We start from the raw sequence: 13,637 nt of genomic DNA, 5'->3' as shown, positions 1-13,637 counted from the left end.
CAGCATTTATTTGAAATTAAAAAAAATCTTTTTTATATATTATAAATGACTTTACTGTCACCTTCGATCAGTTTACTGCGTCCTTGTAGAACAAAATAATTAACTTTCTTCAAAAAGATGAATAAATAAAAACAACTTACAGACCCCAAACTTTTGAATGGTATTGTAATTTCTGCAGTTGTAATTTTTGTGTAAATACATTTTCTTTTCTTTTCTTTTTTTCTTTTTTCTTTTTTTAATATTGCAATTACATTCAGATATTGCAAAACAACTGTTCAGATATTCAGATATTGCAAAACAACTGAAGAAATGTGCAAACCCTGCTCGGAAAAACTGGTTTTATTCAAGAAGTTGTGTTATTCTAAAGACACTCACAGGCTGCTTGGAATTGCTAGCAATTGGTATTTACAGTTATGAATTACACAGGAAATGCCACCCATACTTTTGGCAATCAGACAGTTTGGTGTGTGTTTTTTTTTTTTTTTTGATCCTGCATTGTTCTGATTTTGGACACAAACTGCACCAGTGGAATGCAGTGCCATTTACACCCTCTGACCCAGATGTAAAGGACAGTCCAGGGCTGAAGCGCCAGACCGTGCCAGCACTAGGGGATGGGATGGTTGAGTGCGTCCTATAGCAGACCCCCTGCTGAGCGCAGACCAGCCCAGACACACGTCTCCCGACCTGCTCCAGCTGTAGAGGAGCTGTTCGTCTTTCATAATTCATTACAGGGGCCCAAGACAAAGCCTGCAGCCAGTGCTATGATGTAAAAAGTGCTGCATTATACATAGGATATGTTATGTTCTCTGCCTCAGACCAAGCGAAGGTCTGGCCTCTGAATCACTGAGTGATTGCGAAAGAGGGCAAATGTCAATTTGTATTGTGGTGACCCAGATGATTTGTGAAAATGCTTCTCACAAATATCACGCCACGTCAGCATGAAACTGTCACCATGCTAAATTCTATGAAAGGATGGACATGTTTAACCAAATGGTTAAAACTATTCGAATTTTATTTTACTTTATTCGAATTGTGTGATATAAACTTGTATTCGAATTCTAAAGTCCGAATTTGGAGATGTAAACTCACGAATCTGAGAAATAAAGTCAGAATTGCATGATATAAACTCAGAATTTCGAGATATAAACTTGCGAATCTGCGAAATGAGGTCAGACTTGTGTGATATAAACTCATAATTGCGAGTTATAACATCCTAATTTCAAAATACAAACGCGCAAATCTGAGAAATGAAGTCAGAATTGTGTGACATAAACTTGTAATTGAGTTATAACATCCGAATTTTGAGATACAAACACGCAAATCTGAGAAATTAAGTCAGAACTTCGTGCTATAAACTTGTAACTGCGACTTATAAAGTCTGAATTTCGAGATGTAAACTATTAAATCTGAGAAATAAAGTCAGAATTGCATGATATAAACTCCTAACTGCGAGTTATAATGTCCAAATTTCGAGATATAAACTTACGAATCTGAGAAATGAAGTCAGAATTGCGTGATATAAACTCGTAATTGCAAGTTAAAGTCAGAATTTCAAGATAAAACGCAATTGTTATAAAGTGAATTTTATTTTATATCTCACAATTCTGACTTTATAACTCGCAATTGCTAGTTTATATCACTCAATTCTTTAAAAAACAAGTCAGAATTGTGAGATTAAAAGTTGCGATATTTTTTATTCAGTGGCAGAAACGCACTTCCATGTGAAATTATATTAATTTGATAACTGAAGAACTTTGCAACATTAATACTGCTATTTTCTTGTTTATTACTGTAAGGCTGCTTTGAAACAACCTGCACTGTACAGTATATAGTGTTATATAAATAAACGTGACATGACTGGAATACATCCGGTTGCCTCCTTCATTTTACTGGAACCGTTACCGTTTTTTAACATTAAATTAGTCACAATGCTCATACGCATATATAGTTCTGAGCAGTAACTCATGCCATCATTGTGAGTCACTCAATACAAGTCATACCGGTTCACAAAGCAGCTTAGACACTCTTTTATTGTGAAGAGTGAAGGGATCTGAGCACTTTGAGTCAAAGACAACCACTTCATTAAAGATTTATAGCCTCAAGAGATGCAAAGACATTTCAGTTCAGAATACAAACCCCAGTATTGTCCAGCGTACTCCCTAAGAATATGTGCTCCATATTACAGAGTTGTTTTCAGAACGCTGTAGCTTTACTCCTGTTTGTTGTCACAAAGGTTTAGATACATATACATTCTGCAAGAGGAAATTGTCTGTCAACATGGACATGTGAAAGCTATGTAATAATGATCATGTTTGTAAGGAACACTGTGAGTGTGAAAGACGGGGAGGGGTGTTTTCGTGACTGACAAGTGACAATTGTGATGATGTCTGGGCAGATCTTTGGCTGCGGATGTGTTTGGGGTTTGGAAATTTGGAGCGGTTTGACCCCGCTTGGAATGCGACCATATCTGAAAAAAGCGTAAAGCGCCGGTTTTTGTCTGAAAAACTGCTGGAGGGCTTGTGAAATTCAGTCAATGGCATGACAGGATCTCAAAAAGACTTCCATAGTTCCACAACAGAGACTTGCAAAGATTTACAAACCCGACAGGACGAAACATGCTCAGCAGAACCAACATCTGCATCTTTCATCTTTCTGTATGCAGTGTTATTTTAGTGTTATTAAGCTGGCTTAAGAACGCCGACTTACTGAAATTCTTTTTAAACTTCTTTAGTTTCTAAAGTTTTCTTTTTCTGAGACTAAATTTTCTGACTTTGACTCCTTCAAGAGCTTTAACTCTACAACCACCAAACTCAGCCTAGACCTTCAGACTGATCTGACTTAATCCTGGTTCCACATAGAGCTAACCAGGATTAGGCCATAGTTCAATTAGGACATGTAAGTAATTTTTTATAAACATATCTTAGAAAAAACATTATTGGTGTGTGTCTTGAGACAAAACAAAGGCATATATGTGAAGATTAGTTGGTTTAAGTTTCTTTCAGTTGAAACAGCTCAGATTTACATTTTAGTCTGGGACTAGGCTTAAACCGAAGGTTAATGTGCTATATCTTGTCTAAATGATTGCATTTACGGATTTCATAAACTGAAGATTAAAAACCATAAAAATCCCACAGGCCACTTACACAGTGCAGCCAAATTCGGTTGCCAGTTCATCTTTTACTCCTTAATCACGTTCTGTACACACATAATTCACTAAGATACGGGACAGACAACCAAATTAACTTCCCAAAAAACAAGCCTTGCGCTAAAGTCTCAGTGTTGCCAGATCTTCAATGAAAAAAAAACAAAAACAACAACAAAAAACGGACAAGCACAAAAAAATCATCCTCTCCTATCTGCAAAAGACCATTTTATTAACTCCATAAAGTGCCTAGATTTATGAGCTAAGACCAAACAACATGTCTAAAAGCGCTTGTAAATATGAGGACATGGCAACACTGCAAGACTGTGCTTTCTAAAGTCAACTGTCAAAATTCAAATTTAAACTCCTATCCAAAATCCAAAAAGTTAACCTTTTGTAACTTTTCTTATTCTTGTCTGGCTTTTTCAAGCCAGCTTTAAAGTTTGTCTTTTTAAAATCTAGTTTACATTATCTACATATATTTATTAATATTGTATATTTAGGGCCCGAGCACTGCAGTGCCTATTGGAATTGCAGTGCAGTGCCTATTGGAATTGCTCCGTTTATTCTTCTTCTTCTTCTTCTTCTTCTTCTTCTTCTTCTTCTTCTTCTCCAAAGTAAAAAGTCTTTTTGAGGGCCTAAACATGCTCGAAAACTCACGAAACTTTGCACACGCATCAGTCCTGGCGAAAATTTACATCTGATATAGTTTTCAGAAGTGGGTGTGGCAAAATGGCTCGATAGCGCCACCTATAAAATTTCAACGGAGTGCGCCTCGAGCTGCGTTTCACGTACATGTACGAAACTCGGTACACAGGTGTAGCACACCAATACCTACAAAAAAGTCTCCTGGTACAACATCCTAAACCCAACAGGAAGTCCGTTATATTGAATTTCCTGTACGATTTTTGTGCAGTTTTTGCCTTTTTCAGGCCTCGTACTTTAACGAACTCCTCCTACAGTTTTTATCCGATCATCTTCAAATTTGCTGAGTGTTATCATAAGGCCCTTGCGATGTTAAATTGCGAAGCTTTTGAGTTTTCGTCGAGGGGCGTGTCCGTGGCGGCCTGACAAAGTTCGACGTGTCGCCATGAAAAAGGAAGTGGCTGTAACTTAAGCATACAATGTCCGATCTGCCTCAAACTTCACATGTTTGATAAGAGTCCAGTCCTGAACACATGTCAGATCTCATATTCAGTTATAGTCACAGCGCCACCTGCTGACAACAGGAAGTGACATGTTTAACACTGTTACGGACTCCTAACAACATATTAAAAAGCATTAGCAAGTTTTAAATAGGCTAGCAACATGCTACAATCATGCTAAAACATGCTAGCAACACTTAGCTAAGAGCTAAAGTATGCTATTAATTCAAAGAAAAAGAAAATTGCTGTAACTCATGCATACAATGTCCAATCTGACCCAAACTTAATATTCAACATGCTACAAACATAGTAAAGCATGCTAGTAACACTTAGCTAATATGCTAAAGCATGCTAATAATGCAATGAAACAGGAAGTTACTGTAACTCAGGCATACAATGTCCAATCTGCCCCAAATTTAACATGTTTGATAAGAGTCCTGGCCTGAACACATGCCCATGCCCGTATTCAGTTATAGTCATAGCGCCACCTGCTGGCAACAGGAAGTCACATGTTTAATACTGTTGTGGATGCCTAGCAACATTTTAAAAATATCAACAAGTGTTAAATAGGGTAGCAACATGCTAGAAACATGCTATAACATGTTAGCAACACTTAGCTAATTGCTAAAGCATGCTCTTAATGCAATGAAACAGGAAGTTACTGTAACTCAGGCATGCAATGTCCAATCTGCCCCAAACTTAATATGTTTGATAAGAGTCCTGGCCTGAACACTTTTACATGCCAATATTCAGTTATAGTCATAGCGCCACCTACTGTCAACAGGAAGTGACATGTTTAACACTGTAATACACTATTAGCAACACTAAAAAGCCATTGAGTACTAAAGTACTTAAAAACACACTCAAACATGCTCGCAACACTTACTTAATACTAAAGCATGTTGTTAAAGACATAAAACAGGAAGTTTTTGTTATTCATGTAAACAATGTCAAATCTGCCCCAAACTTCACATGTTTGATAAGAGTCCTGGTCTGAAGATATATACATGCCCATATTCAGTTATAATCATAGCGCCACCTGCTGGCAACAGGAAGTGACATGTTTAACGGTGTTACTGACTCCTAGCAACATATTAAAAAGCGTTAGCAAGTTTTAAATAGGCTAGCATCATGTTACAATCATGTTAAAACGTGCTAGCGACACTTAGCTAAGAGCTAAAGCATGATATTTATACAAAGAAAAATTGCTGTAACTCATGCATACAATGTCCAATCTGCCACAAGCTTAATATTAAACATGCTACAAACATAGTAAAGCATGCTAACAACACTTAGCTAATATGCTAAAGAATGTTAATAATACAATGAAACAGGAAGTTACTGTAACTCATGCATACAATATCCGATCTGCCCCAAACGTAACATGTTTGATAAGAGTCCTGGCCTGAACACATGCCCATGCCCATATTCGGTTATAGTCGTAGCGCCACCTGCTGGCAACAGGAAGTGACATGTTTAATACTGTTATGGATGCATAGCAACATTTTAAAAAGTATCAACAAGTGGTAAATAAGGTAGCAACATGTTATAAACATGTTAAAACATGTTAGCAACACTTAGGTAATTGCTAAAGCATGTTATTAATGCAATGAAACAGGAAGCTATTGTAACTCAGGCATGCAATGTCCAATCTGCCCCAAACTTAACAGGTTTGATAAGAGTCCTGGTCAGAACACATTTACGTAACAATATTCAGTTATAGTCATAGCGCCACCTACTGTCAACAGGAAGTGACATGTTTAACACTGTAATACACTATTAGCAACACACTAAAATAAGCCACTGAGTGCTAAACTTGCTAAACACATACTCAAATATGCTAGCAACACGTACCAAGTGCTAAAGCATATTCTTAAAGCCACGAAACAGGAAGTTGTTGCAATTCCTGCAAACAATGTCCAATCTGCCCCAAACTTCACATGTTTGATGAGAGTCCTGGCCTAAAGATATCTACATGCTCATATTCAGTTAAAGTCATAGCACCACCTGCTGGCAACCGGAAGTGACATGTTTAACACTGTGATGGCCTATTAAAAGCACAGAAAAATATGCCATATTGTGTTAAACATGCTAGAAACACTTTCTAAGTGCTAATGCATGCTATTAATGCCATGAAACAGGAAGTTGTTGTAACTCAGCTATACAATGTCCTATCTGCCCCAAACTTCATATGTTCCATAAGAGTCCTGGCCTGAACACATCTAAAGGCCAATATTCCATTACAATTATAGCGCCACCAGTTGGCAACAGGAAATGACTTGTCTTACACTAACTCAAGCATACCATGTTCAATCTGCACCAAACTTCATATATTTGATAAAAGCGCTGACCTGAAGACGTCTACATGCCAATATTCAGTTATAGGCATAGCGCCACTAGCTGGCAGCATGAAGTTTGGCACATCGAAATGACTTTGATATATTCCCCCTAAATTTACTATGTTAAAAGCATAGTGCCCACTGTTCGCTGTTTCCCTAAAGCCACCGGTCGGCGGTGAGCCCGGGTGCGAGGGCCCGTTCATCGCTGCTTGCAGCTTTAATACTATTTATATTTCATTCTAATGAAATATTTTAAATTAGCTTGTATGTATTTAATTATTTATATAGCTTTCATTTATTATTTATAATTTAATTTCGGTTTTAATTATTTTAGTACTAACTTACTTTTCGTTTTTTTATCTAATATTTTTTATTTCAACTTTATTTTAATTACTGAAAACAAGTTTTAACAGTGTTAGTTTTAGTTATGACTGCATATTGTGCATCCTCAGTTTCTCAGGTCAGTTTCTGTGTAAGTGCAATGTAAAGTCTAAAAAATGTTCACAAAATTAAAATTTAAACTCCCATCCAAACTCCAAAAAGCATTTTGTAATTTTTAAAACTTTTAAAAACTTTTTTGTCTGGCTTTCTCAAGCCAACTTCAAAGTTTGTCTAGACGAACTTTTTTTATAATCTCGTTTATATGTATTATATAATATAATATTTTATTTTTATATTTTCAGTTTTCGTTTTATTAATTTGTTGTAATTTTTAATTATTTATATAGCTTTAATTTATTATTTAAAATTTAATTTCAGTTTTAGTTACTTTAGTACCAACTTTCGTTTACATTTTTCATCTAATATTTTTTATTTCAACTTTTATTAAAACAAGTTTTAACAGTGTTAGTTTTAGTTATCAGCACTGTATATTGTGCATCCTCAGTTTCTCAGCTCAGTTTCTGTCTAAGTGCAATGTAAAGTCTAAACAAATTCCAGTGTTATCATAAAACAACTTAGCCATTAATCTCTTATCATTTGACTTTGTTCTGCATTTCACTAATTGAATGGGAGGAAACTCATAACATTCATATTTTCTAAGAAATTCTTGAACCTCCCACAATGAATAAATCCATGCCATTAAACAGAAGCAACATGCTCTTTGACAAGTTGCTTTTTCGCTTTCTTTGTTGATGCTCATTTCATTTATGTTATGACTGAAGCTACTTAATAATGCATTTCAGGCCTTTTTATCTTGGTTTTCAGTGCTTTTTGTTTTCTACAACGCATTTATTGTGGTAGAAAAAGCATGTGGGATAATGGACATTGCATCTTGTCAATTAATCCCAGTAGTAATAATATGTTTTTTGTTTGTTTTTATTAGTTCAGCCACACCCTGCTTGTCAGATGAGCCTGTAAATTGGTTATTGGTGGTTAAACATCCCATTACAAAGTAGTACAACTACCACTGATACTGAAGTTGTCATGTCTAGACCTTTGTGATCAGCGGGCTTGTCGTCTCTGTTGTGTAGGTCTTGGTTTCTGTCACTAAAAAAGGTGGCGCTAATCAAAGAAAAACGACAACAACAACACCCTCCAACTGAGACTGCTTTGCATTATTGTTTATTTGGGCCTCGGTCTGTTTTTTGTCAGATATCTTGATCTGGGTTTCAGATATTAGGTCTTTGTCTGGACGTCTGGTCTTGGTTTGACAGACTCCAGGATTCCAGTTATCAGGAAACCAGAGCATCTGAAATCTCTTGCATGCTTTGATGCACGACGAAAGTGATAAACATTATCCAGAGTAAATGTGAGGGATGAAGGAGACTGATATGTCACCCGAGTGTTTCATAAGAATGATTCAAAAATGGGCTTTAGTGGCTCTGGAGATTGTAATGAAATGAATCTGTGTGTGTTTTTTTTTTTTTTTAAACTAACCGTGCAAACATACAGCACTTTCCTCACACAATGCCTTTGAGGTTTTCTCACAAAATCTGGCTTTTGAAAAAAGATAACCTTTTACCTCAGCTAAACCTGGTTTGGATGTTTGGAAGAAGTAGTTTGCCGCAGGCATTCATTCAGGTGTCTCTGCTGCTATACAGGGTTTCAGACAAATAACACTTTAACATTTCACTTAAATATTTTGGTTGTTCGAATGAAGAGTGTTTAGACTAACAAGCATCACTGTGTTCACAAAACATGTCTGTGTGAATGTTGAGACTATTTGAGAGCAATTAACTACCACACATGGTCAGTGAGGCAGGCATGGGTGTTTTCAGCACATGTTAGATCAGTAATGTTCACCTAACAGTTGTCAGAGTTAAAATAACAGAAAGTTAGCTCAAAAAATGTTTTGTTAAGGGTTTGTGTGTTCCCAGCATGCTCTGTGGCATGAATAAATTATACAGACACTGTTGAAGGATAAATGTTTTACTTGCTCTTGTATTGTATGCTTTTATTGTTGTTTTTTGTCATCACTGTTAGTTTGATGTTTGTTGATGTTCACTGCTCATATCATTTTAGTTTATTAGGGTGTTTAGGGTCTAAATTAAACATTGTCATGTTGTAATAACCTACAAAATACTTTTTATTTTATTTTAGATAATTAAAGAGAGATGTAGCTTACAGCATTTCGGTGGGTATTGTGTGTGGGTAATGTGATATATAATATCCTATATTTTCTGCAGTTTAAGGTTAATATTATGACTAGGCAAGATTATACTGCAGTGGATGATGTCTTTATGGTATCAGAACATCAAAGAAATCAAAGCTTCTCTACATGTGGTCTGCCTTTTAGTTCCTTTTAGAAGTTATCAAATATTTACATCCCCATACCATCATAATCCTCTCATAAAAGACTCTCATATATTACCTCACCACAGAAAACAATAAAAACACCAATTCTGTGTCCTTTAGAATTTTACAGAAGCAAGCTGTTTTATGTTATATTATATGATTCAACCTTTTTTAAAATGCAAAATAAATGACTAAAAAGGAAAACACCTCATAATTGTAGTGCAAGTGTAGGTTCAATAAAAAGCCGTTCTTCATTGAAAATGTTATAATGGCACAGTTTGATATGCTACAATCTATATAACAGAGAAGAAAGAGGAAAAGGGAACCCTGGGGAAAAGTGGGGCTATAAACTCATATATAGAGCATGAGAAAGTGGGGGCTCTCAGCTGAAGCATTGTGTTAATGGACGCTTTGCATTTGCCGGGTCATGCTAAAGCTCTCACAAACTGTGAGATGGTCTCCAACCATTACGGACCACAAATTGATTGATTCCTGTAAGCATTAGAAAGCTTAAATTACTGAAAAGGACACACATGCAACTGGCCCTCATTCACCTTCCTTATGAGTTCTAAAGTCAATACTGTATAATTCACATGCTGACTGTGGGTTCACTTTCCCTAATGGTGGTTCAGACACATATTTTATTTGTTTTAGATAATTTCACTCAAGTTATGAAGCCGTGAGCAGTGTGGCCCGATTGTTCCGGTTTGAGTTTCCTCCTTCCTCATTAACACGCCAAAATATTTTGTAAGCAATATGTCGAAAATGGCATTGCTAAAAGGAGCCTGTGCATGCGGGAGACACCTTGTTATTCAAAGCCTGAGGCTGAGAGTCGTTCTCGCTGGGACTCTCTCTGAAAAACACAGAAACTGGAATATCTTCCAAAGGCGGCCCAAGGCTGTGGGCTCTAATCTTAGAGATTTGTGCATCACCTGGATCAGATCTTGTGCTGGATCAAAGCTCAACAGCGAGAAATAAAAACAGTACAATTTAACAGCTTATTGCACAAGAAAGTCATTTCATAAAACCACCTGTCATTTTTCATCTCTTTGAAATGATGTGATTATTTTAAGCTCTCTAAAACTTCAGACCACTTCAAAATAAGGAACCAAAACTCCCTGCCCCAAAGAAAGATGTGTAAGTAACCTTTATTCTGACACTTTTTTTGTTTTAACATGTCTCTGCCTCAAAGGGCGAACGATTATCTGATCATAAAGGCTCTGTAAACATGATCCGTTTCATTTTTTCAGGGCCTGTGAGGTCATTTTCATTTTCTGCAGGATGATGTAATGGTCAAGTACTGGTTACACCTGAATAGTGTCACAAAAACCACAGTTTAAATATCCCTCCCTTTATAAACAAGCTAGTAAACAGGATTTTGAAGGTCTGATTTAAGTAAATAAATCAATCAGATTTCTACATAATGATGAAGTTCTGTTTTCATTTGACAAAGGACAACTTAAAAATTTCAATTTAATAAAAATACAATTGTTATAAATATAGCTGCAAGCAGCAATTATAGGGGTACAGGCACTTTTAGGCATTTAAGCACAAATAAGGTATTATTTAGCAAGTCTGTAACCACCTAAATCAGTGATTTAAAAAGCAGTTTGGGCAAATATAGGTAATTTACCATAGAAATATGATTTTTAATGATTATGACTGTTATAGCACCACCCATGGTCAGATTGGAGAAGTTCGCAAAAGTATTTTTTTTTTTTTTTTAAATAATGTCAAATAGTTGGTGGTCAGCAGTGGTCCTAGAGGCGAAGTTTTCAGAATGAGGAGGTTGATCATACAATGGGAAGATCTACTGCAGTTTGAGGTAATTTACCATAGAAATACAGTGTTTTTGAAGCCTTTTAACTGTTAAAGCGCCAGCTGTGGTCTGATCTTCCTAAAACTTTGCATGCTTGTTTAGAATCACGTCGCATGTTCTCACCTAGTTTCGTGAAGTTTTGAGTTTTCGCTTAGGCTTTATAGGTTTCTGTGTATAATTGGACAAGCCCCTTTTCTAAATGACTATAGCTTCCCAAAGCTTTTTTTCCAGATTGAGTGAAAAACATAGGACTAGTTCCCAAAAGTACGTTTTTTACATCTTCGCAATCATTTAACAAATTATTTGATTGACAGTGGTGGTTCTAGAGGCAAAGTTGTCCAAAATTTGGAGTTCTGTTGTATGATACAAATATTGTGTGTATGCAGTGGCTGACGTTGAGTGTATGCTCTTCTTTTGTTTCCTTTTTAACGACTGCCTAAAATTAAATGATGATAACGCGAGGCAAGCGTACAGCAAGCGGATTTCATAGAGGGATTTGACAGTGTGATTTATAGATAAGTATTCAAATGTAGGCTATTATATACATGCACATACATAGGTTTATTTCTTACCATCTTTTTGGGGTATCTTGCTTTTAGACTACACTGTAAAAAACAATTTGTTGAATCAACTTAAAATAATTTGTAACCTGGCTGCCTTAAAATTTGAAGTTCAGTCAACTCAAAAAAAGTTTATTCAACTTGAAATGTTAAATTATACTAAGTGGCACCTTAGATATTTGAGTTGAATCAACTTAAAATTTTAAGGCAGCTGGGTTACTTACTCATCTGTTAAGTTTAGCAAACACAAATATCTAAGTTGTTACTTAGTACAACTTAACATTTCAAGTTGAATAAACTTATTTTAGTTGAGTGAACTTAAAATTTTAAGGCAGCAGGGTAACAAATTATTTTAAGCTGACTCAACAAATTGTGTTTTTTATTTTTTACAGTGTAGTCGACTAGTCAGATACAACATTTTCATTTAAACAACTATCAGTCTTTGCGCACATCCCTAGTTCTGAGTTTGGCAAAGATATTTCATTCCATTCAAAAGTTATAGCCTTTTTAGTAAAAGCAGCCCTGCCCCTTTCGAACGTTTTGGTGTCCCTTTGCAATGGTGAGTCGAAAGTTCAACTTCTTTTTGGATAATTATTGATATTCACTCTCCAGAGAATCTTTCTGCACTTGTTTGGGTTCTGTTCAGGTGAAAAACCTAGAACTAGTTTGCAGCAGTTTTTTCAAAATATCCAAAATACTCAAAAATTTCACCAACGACATAAAACACTTGAGTCTGCGACTATCGGTTTAGGAGTTATAAGTGATTTCATGCTTTTGACCGCTGTGGCGCCCCCATCAGGCCGATTGAGGCAAGGCTTGGTGACGTTGTAGACGGTATGAGTACTACCATGCCTGCAAATTTCAAGTCTCTACGACTTATGGTTTGGTCTGCCCGATCAGTATTACATGGAGATTGCTGATCCTTGGGCATTCTAACAATTTCAATAGGGTTTTATAAAATAAAAATAGTGTACATAGACAGGTTATTTGTGAAAAATAAACTTTGTTTAATGAAATAAATAACACTCTCGACAACACTCTGCTATTAAAAGCAAATTCATAGTAAAAACCAAGCCAATCTTCTATGTTCTCATTGCCAAGCACAGTCAGATGAACTAATGAAGCATTCATGCATTTGAGTTTGGCTATTGACTGACACTGAGCAGGTCATTAAGGGCATCCACACCTCCCACAGACCTGTAGATTACGTCAGGGTCAAAGTGTCATCCTCCATTCTCGGCCCCCTCCCTCCAATGCATTCAATATAATGAGGCTCTGCTGCTTAGAGACTCTCATTCACACTCGGTAGAACGGGTGAATGTCCTTTGAGCATATTGGTGGAGAGCGTCCTTCTCTCTCACTTTTAATTGCAGACGATCTTATGTGAAGCTCACACATTTTGGGCGTCTAATTATTATTGCTTTGTATTAATTTGAAGCGAATGCTCCTCAGCATCATTTCACCCCATCTGAGGTGTCACTACTATGAATCTGTTCCATGACTGTTTGGGACTTTGTTTATCCAATGCAAAATTTCATGGCTTTGTTCATTTGCGTCAGGCAAATGTTTACCTCAAAGAGTTCATGCTTGCAAACTATGACACTAAAATATAACTTTAATATCAGATGAATCCATGCAGTACACAAAAAAACACAATTATTTCTTTAATAAAGTGACCAACAAAACTAACCACTAAAACACCTCGAATGTTAATGAAATACTGTGCCCTGTTTATGAACTCTCCCTGAGCTGTCATAGGCTTTCCTTTGTAAGAGAATCATCATGGTTTGCCTTTGTTCCTCATGCATTCAGTCTCGTATCTATCAGGCGGGCCATTAGGAGGTGTGAGGAAGTACAATACAAACCGAATGAGATGAGGGAACACCCCACCCCGTGA

The sequence above is a fragment of the Labeo rohita genome, chromosome 15 (genome assembly GCF_022985175.1).
Source record: "Labeo rohita strain BAU-BD-2019 chromosome 15, IGBB_LRoh.1.0, whole genome shotgun sequence".
In the NCBI taxonomy this organism is placed as follows: domain Eukaryota; kingdom Metazoa; phylum Chordata; class Actinopteri; order Cypriniformes; family Cyprinidae; genus Labeo; species Labeo rohita.
Note: the sequence above shows the minus strand (reverse complement) of the source record.